At 36.3% G+C, this 8,263-nt stretch overlaps 1 pseudogene; it reads right to left on the bottom strand.

Annotated features, from left to right (window-relative positions):
• Positions 1-1,121: 1,121 nt before the first annotated feature.
• Positions 1,122-1,382, bottom strand: LOC134371133 (small nuclear ribonucleoprotein F-like; annotated as a pseudogene).
• Between the last annotated feature and the right edge of the window lie 6,881 nt (positions 1,383-8,263).

Raw genomic sequence — 8,263 nt, 5'->3', positions numbered from 1 at the left:
CCCTTTCTATCTCTCTTCTCCCTCTGAGACTTTCGTAATACGTATGTTTGTATGCCTAATTTTCATCTCACTGCTTCCTCAGGTGCTGTTCATTTTCTTCATTCATCCTTCTTTCTGTTCCTCAGACTAGATCATCTCAAATAATGTGTTCAAATCCACTGATTCTTTCTTCTGCCTGATAAAGTCTGTTGAGCCTCTCCAGTAAAATTTCCATTTTATTTTTTATTTATTGTTCTTTTCATCTCTAGAACTACTATTTTTTTTGTTGAAGCCTTTTATTGTTCATATCATAAGTATTTTTCTGTACAGCTTAACATCTATATATCTACTTTGAGCTGTTCCAGTTGGAGACACACATTCCAAAGATAGTTTTATTGATATAATTGTATGGTGAATGACCATCAAAGTTTAATAACGGCCATTCTTCTGACAACATATGAATTTAAATGATATATTTTCTCAACCAGTCTATTGGGAAGTTCACAGCATACTCTTATCGCTATGGAATATACATTTTAACAATATATGACTCTAAAATATCTGAAAGGCTTTGAGGGGTTTAAAACTTAAGTGAAAATCTCTAGATTATGGTCTCAGAACATAACTGTGAGACTGGTTTTTATTTCACATTAAGTTCTGATAGAAAACTTTATTCCCTTAAGTGAACAAGGCATATTCTTTCAGCCTAAATATCAGTTCACAATTTCTGTTGTGTCTTATCTCCACGATTATTTTAATTTTCTGGTGATGTTTCAATTTTAGCTATAATATGTGCATTTAGCTTATAATATGAGAACCGGGTGATAGGAAAAGGAAAAGAGTTTATTTCTGGCAGCCAGGGCTATGCAGGCCAATCGAGAAGCGCAGCCCTGAGGTAAAACCTCTCGCAGCTTTTATTTTAAGCTAGGCGGGAATTTTTTGCTCCTGACACAATCTAGCCAATGCAAGCAAGCCAGCAGTACATAAGCTAATTTTGTGGTTAGCCCTGTAGCCCCTCCCCACCCTGGATTCCCCATTTTTTTTTAGCAAGCGATTTGTACAGAAGCAGAATGCATATGTTAAGGTCAGTAGGGGTTGGGGCATCCCTTAACAATATATATGTAAATCCCCCACAAAAGGTGCTATTCTCTCATTTCCCCATCTTCTTCCTTTTCTTCAACACCTCTGATATAAAGGACATTATTACATCGTATTAAAACTTCACCCAGATGTCCAGACAATGCTCCATCTATGTATTCTTCTGTATTTTCAAGCTGCATGTTCATATAGCCATCTGCAGATACCAGGAAGCCCTTGTACTCCATCCCTCACTTAAGTTTCACCACCACTGGCTTGCCTGTTAATCCGTTGAGGAAAGGTTTGGGATTGAGGGGTAAACTCATTGTGACTATGGGCACTTCTGCAGGCTACTCACTGCCGACCCAGCTGCCACCTGTCCCTGGTGACTGCAGCAGTTACAGCAGGTCCTGACTAGAACTACTATGTTTTTAAAAAATAATTTCCATCTGTTTATCGATATCCTCTCTTGGTTGGGACATCATTCTCATGATTTCCTTTATTTCTTTAGATATGGAGTCCTTAGCTCTTTGTACGTACTTAAAGTAGCCGATTTAAGGTCTTTGTCTAGCAAGTCCTATATCTAGATTTCCTTGGGACAGTTTCTGTGAATTCTTTTTTTTTTCCCTTTCTGTGTATGGGCTATACTTTCTTGTTTATTTGCATGCCTCATTTTTTTATGTTGAAAAGTAGAAATTTGGAGTATCACAATGTGGTATTTCTAGAAATCTAATTTCCTCCCTTACCTGTAGTTTGTTGTTGCTGCTGCTTGTTATAATTGTTGTTTGTTTAGTGACTTTTCAGAACTATGTGAAGTGTATATTCTTTGTTATAGGTGATCACTAAAATCTCTGTTCTGTTAACTTAGTGGTCAGTGGATGATTTGACATAGATTCCCTCAAATATCTAGAACAACAAAAAAATGCAGTCTTTGCAGAGTTGTTCTATGTATGTTTTGGGACAAATCTTCAGCATTCAGCTAGGCTCTGTGTCAAAGTCAGGAAGGGTGAGAGGCTTGGATCTTCTCAGGTCTTTCTTGAGCAAATGCACAACTCTGGACATATGTGTGGCCTTCTAGGTTCCTAGGAATATGTCAGAGCTTTTCAAAGCCCTTAATTTTCTTTTTAAAAAATTTCTTAAAAAAATTTTTTTAACAGCGATTACTGATACTCAATAAACCCTTATTTTTCAAAGGATCACATTACCCGGTCTTTCCAAGCTTTTTGGATAGTCTATTGGTTTTACTGACTGTTACCATTGCCTCAAGCGGCAGTGACTAAATCATTTGCCTGTAAATGTTTTCAACAAAAGTCCCCTGTAGTGACATTAGCATTGGATGAGTTTCAAATTAGGGAAGGTAAAGACAAGGCTATTAAACTAATCTTCCAGGGAAAAACCAGATAGATTAAAACAAAAATTTACAATTCTTTGTGAACGAGGTCTGCTTTCTCCTCTCTGGTACTGGGAATGTTCATTGTTATTTTCAAGGCTACCACTGAGCTGGGCAGCAGGGGTTTGGTATTATGGTTAAGTTGAAATTCCATAAAGCGCAGTGTTCCTATTGAGATTCAGCCTTTTTTCTTGAATAAGCACTCCCCAGGTTGCTGCAAGCTTTTGGTTAGTTTCCAGAGTTCTGAAATTCTTTTTCCAGCTTTTTCACTTTTTTTATGAAAGGGCAGACTTTTGGAGTTCCTTACTTGCCATTTCTGCTAACATCCAGTAGCTTTTATTTTTAATCCAGTAAATTCTTATTCTGTACAGGGTTGAAATTAAATTGAGAAAGCCTATAATTGTAATATGTAAATTTGGTGAAATATTTAAAACAATGATGATTAAAGACAACTTGTTTGATTATTTTTGGATTATAAGAATTATTTTTTGATGAAAACTACTCTGATGAAAAAGGATAAGACTTACAAAAATATTTGCCTGAAACACATTTTAAAAGAAAAAATTTAGAATTGAGAGTGTCTTACTTTTGGAAAATTTGCTCTGAGTTTACTGGGTAAATTAGCACATGTAGAGAGCATATTTTCTCAATTAAAATTTTGGTCCACAGAACTGAGTTAATTGAAACTGCCAGAAATTACAAATTTCTTAACCGCATAACATGACTTTGAAAAGATTGCCGGCGATTTTTATGAAAATGCTGACAGTAATATAACCATATTAAAAAAATACATTCCTTAGGAAAATACTACTTCCATGGTATACTAGATTTTAAGGCTGCTGTAGCCAATTGCCACAAACTAAGTGGCTTAAAAAATGAGAAATTTATTTTCCAATAGATCTGGAGGCCAGAAGTTCAAAATCAAGATGCTGACAGGACCATATTCTCTCTGAAGCCTCTAGAGGAGAATCGTGACTTGTCTCCTCTAGCTCCTGTGGCAGCTAGCAACCTCTGGCTCTCCGTGACTTGGAGATGCATCATTCCAATCTCTGTCTGCATCTTCACATGGCCATACACCCTGTGTGTCTATGTCTCTGTGTTCAAATTCTCCTCTTCTTATATGGACTACTCTAAAACAGTATGACCTTGTATTAACTGTGTTACATCTAAAAAGACCAATTTCCAAATAAGATCATGTTCATAGGCTCTGGGTAGACATGAAATTTTGGAAAACATGATTCAACCAAATACACATGACATTAGAAACAGATGCAGCTGAAAAAATGATCAAATACATGACTACATTCCAAGAAAATTTCTTCTGTTTATGTTATTTTTAAAGTTTAGGTCATCGATGTAGAGAATTAAAATGTTTGCTTTAAAATACGCAGATATATTTTCTTTTATAAATAATTTTACTTTTGAGAATAGTTTTAAAAATATCTTTATTGATATTTAATTCACGCACCATAAAGTTCGTCTATTTTAAGTGTACAATTCAATGTACATTCATAGGGTTATGCAATTATCATCACAATTTCGTTACAGAATATCTTCATCTTTCCTAAAACAAACCGTTAGCTATTATTCCCCATTCTCCTCAACTCCCAGCCCTAAGTATCCGCTAATCAATTTCTTGTCTGTTTTGATTTTATTTCATATCAAGCATCAAATGGAATCATATAATTTATGGTCTTTGTGACTGTTTTTTTTTTCTTACATAATGTTTTCAAGGTGCATTTATGTTTAGCATGTATCAGTACTTCATTCCTTTTTATTGCCTGATAATATTTCATTGCATGGATATACCACATTTTATATTACCATTCATTAATCTATGGCCATTTGGATATTTTCTACTTTTTGGCCGTTATTAATAATGCTGCCATTATTAATAATATGAACACTCATGTACAAGCTTTTGCATATGTTTTCATTTGTCTGTGGTATGTATCTAGGAGTGGAATTGCTCAATCATATGGCACCTCAATATTAACTTTTTGAGGAACAGTTGTTTTCCACAACAGCTGCACCATTTTACATTCCCAGCAGCAATGCATGAGGGTTCCAAGTTCTCCACATCCTTGCTAACACTTGTTATTGTCTGTTTCTTTGATTATTGCCCTTCTAGTGGGTGTGAAGTGGTGTCTTATTGTGGTTTTGATTTGCATTTCTTAATGGCAATTTATGTTGAGCATCTTTTCATGTGCATGTTGTGCATGCTGGCCAGTAAGGGGATCTGAACTCTTGTCCTTGATGTTATCAGTACCTCACTCTCCTCTCCCAAGTGAGCTAACCAGCCAGCCCCCTTCTGTGCATATTATTAAACATGATGCTTTCAATGAAACAAAACCTTCACTGGTAATAAATGAATAAGGAAAATAGACTTAATACATTACACTTTGTCTTAGTCCATTCAGGCTGCTACTACAAAATACCAGACTGGGTGGCTTGTAAACAACAAAAATTTATTTCTCTCAGTTCTGGAGGCTGGGAAGTTCAGAGTGCCAGCATGGTCAGGTTCTGGGTTGTAGACTGTCAACTTCTTGCTCACATGGTGGAAAGGACAAGGCAGTCCCACTCTCTTTAGTCTTTAAGTGTGTCTATTACCTCCAGTGTTCTATCAGATATTTACTGTGAATTGATGGGTACATAAACACAGGACTGCATAGCATTCCATTCCTTTGTATGGGTCTATCATAATTTATGTAACCAGCGAATTTTTAGATTGTTTCATCTTTTTTGTTACAAACAGTGTTGCTATAATGGCCTTGTAAAGGCAGTCTATACATATATAGGACACATACATATGTAGGACACAGTTTCATAGGCGAAATTGCTGGCTTAGAGAGCGCACATACAGCTGATCTTCATTATTCTGCCTCCTCCCCAGCTCTAACAACCACAGTTCTGTTCTCTGCTTTTGAAAATTCAATGTATTATTGTGATTCATCAACATGTTTAAATCAAATAAATAAAGTGGAGCCTAAATAGTGAGTCTAACTGGGCTGGACTGTGTTTTCCAAATGTCTTAACCTATCATGTCTATGGCTGATCCTGAAACCAATAAAAAATTAATATCAGATGATGCTTCAATTCTTAGGGCTCTTGGTTGAAAGTAACACAAAATGTCTTACATTTTCTGACGTAAATTTTGTAAATTCTCTGCATGCTGTCACTTCTAACAGGTCAGTATGTAGTGAGATAGTTCAGCATGACGATGATAGTGTAACATTCAAGTCAGTTGGAATGCATTCACTTTCCCTAGTTAAATCTTACATTGTTTGGAAAAGTTAGTTTATTACTGAAAAATCCTTGTTAACCTACCAGGCAAATAATAGCCTACTAAATATAACAGACCCCACACATCCCTATAATTCTACAAATTAATGGTTTCATGTATGGAGAGAACCCCTAATATGGTCAAGAATCCAAATTAGTTATTTCTGCCTGCCTTTCTAAAACTGAATCCTTGACATGGTAGCTTGAGATTAGTGATGTTAAGCACTAATAGTACTGATTCTGTGACAATCTTCCAATTTTAAAAATAATTGGGTACTTTTATTCAGTTTTCTGTGTGATGCTAAAGGTTTACAGCTCTTTAAATAGCTATGTGACAACATTACTGGGGGGACCCTTAAGAGTTACCCTCCCTATTCCACAAATCCCAGAACCAAACCACAAAGGAAATAAGATCTTACAGTTTTATAGAGAGGCATCCTTAGAATTGAGGTTAGGCAATATTCTAATTCATTTTTGTTGAGCAGTTATAGTTTTTGAGGTAACTCAAAATTTTCTTCCCCTTAGTGATCTCTGTTTTCACAAATATAATGGGACTGAAAGCAGATCATTAGCTCAAGTAATCTCCCTGTTAACTCCTTGGCTATGAGATGAAATAATTAACCGGATCTCCTTCCATACTCAAAACAACTCCTATCTTGTAGAGGTGAATTTGTTCAGCAGATTGTTGTTGCTTTTTGTACCAGGTTTGATAGCTAAACTCCAATTACACACTAATATTTCTCAGTTGGGGATCTGGTGGTTTCTCATGATTTTGTCAGAGGCAGCATCTTCAATTACATCATTATCATAAATATTAAGAGGAATGTATGTACTGACTTTTCCCCCCATCAAATTCATCTGGGTTTCCCATCAGGCCAGCTGACAATATGTCAGCAACTGCTGGAGGCATTTGGCAAAGAGGGCATTCACTGAATAACTGAGGTGCTGTCTTTCAAATTCTCTAAATGTTAGATGGAGAAATGTCATGTTTTATACAAATCTTTCCAAATGTCTTTCCCTAAACTATATATTTCATGGTTTAAGGTAAAGAATAATTAGATAGGGTTGAGGGCTGTGTACTCTTCTTCTGAGAATGGGCTATGCATAATGTTTCAGTTATGTACTGCTGTGTAACAAGCCATCCTCAAATGTGATGGCTCGAAACAGTTTATTTTACTCTCTTAGAGTTCTGTACATTGATTGTGCTTACCTGGTATATTAGTCCATTTCTGTTGCTTATAACAAAATACTTGGAACTGGGTAATTTATAAAGACAACAAAATTTATTGCTTACAGTTTCAGAGGATGGGAAGTCCAAAGTCCAGGGAACACATCTGGTGAAGGCCTTGGTGGTGGCAACAGTGACCCAGGGGTCTCACATGGCAGAAAATGGCAGAGCAGGGAGAGGGAGAGGGAGAGGGAGAGGGAGAGGGAGAGGGAGAGGGAGAGGGAGACTCTCACATATTCTCCTTTAAAGCCCTCAGAACCACGCCCATGACCAGCAATATTAATCCATTCACTATGGCATGGTCCTCAGAATCTAAACACTTCTTCAAGGCCCCACCTTTCATTTACCATGATAAGATTTCCAATCCTGTCAACACTGTGGGGGCCAAGTTTCCCATACCTGGAACTTTGGGGGGCACAGTCTAAGCTTCAGTGAGTTTGTGGAGGGGGGAAAATAGCCAATCCACAGCATCTGGGCAATTTTTACTTGCAGCATTTCATGCAGTTGCAGGCAGATGGTGAGTGGGGCTGGAGTCATCTGAAGGTTCAACTGGGTTGAACATGCAAGATGGCTTCTTCCCTCACATGTCTGGAGCCTCATGAATGTTGGCTGGAATGGTTGGCTACCAGCCAGGCAAATCTCTGACTGGGCAAATTTACAAAATCAGTGGACATGGTTTAATACTTCTTTGGGAAATTTCTTATTTATCTGTATTTCAATCCTCCCTCCTAGTTTTGTTCATTTAAAGTTAAAATCTACTTTATAAGGTCTAGAATGTCTTTTTGACAGGTTGGAAGAGAGACACTCTATAAATTCAATGTGTAATGTCTTTTCTTATTAAGAATGGCATGCACAAATTTATGCTAACACTGCAAAAACTCAAGCCTTTGGCACAATGTTCTTCACTGTTTAGAAGTTTGTATTTATGTTTCATAAAGAATTAACAGAATTATCTTATGGACTCCAGATGGGCCTACTCTTTAAAAAAATTTCTAAAAATAAAAATCAGATCCTAATTTTTTTTTTGGATACTATTGCAAATTAGATTGTAGCTGTGTAGAACTTAATTTTTTCATGTTCAGTTTTTTTTTCCTAATTGTCTCAGTGTTTGCTTTCAAGAAACCATATGTGTACAAATTACTTGTTTTTTCTAGATTTTGCAATTTAGCTTATTTGTGTTCTTTGAGACTCATTTAATTTGTTTTTGAAGTATTACAGAAGAGCATCCTCTGGTTTTCACTGTAATTTTTTCTTCATGACAGAAGACAGCTACTACTTGGAGGAATTAAAAAATTAGATATAAATAT

The sequence above is a fragment of the Cynocephalus volans genome, chromosome 2 (genome assembly GCF_027409185.1).
Source record: "Cynocephalus volans isolate mCynVol1 chromosome 2, mCynVol1.pri, whole genome shotgun sequence".
NCBI classification, from domain to species: Eukaryota; Metazoa; Chordata; class Mammalia; order Dermoptera; family Cynocephalidae; genus Cynocephalus; species Cynocephalus volans.
The sequence above is the reverse complement of the archived record's forward strand: the minus strand, read 5'-3'. Positions and strand labels throughout refer to the sequence as shown.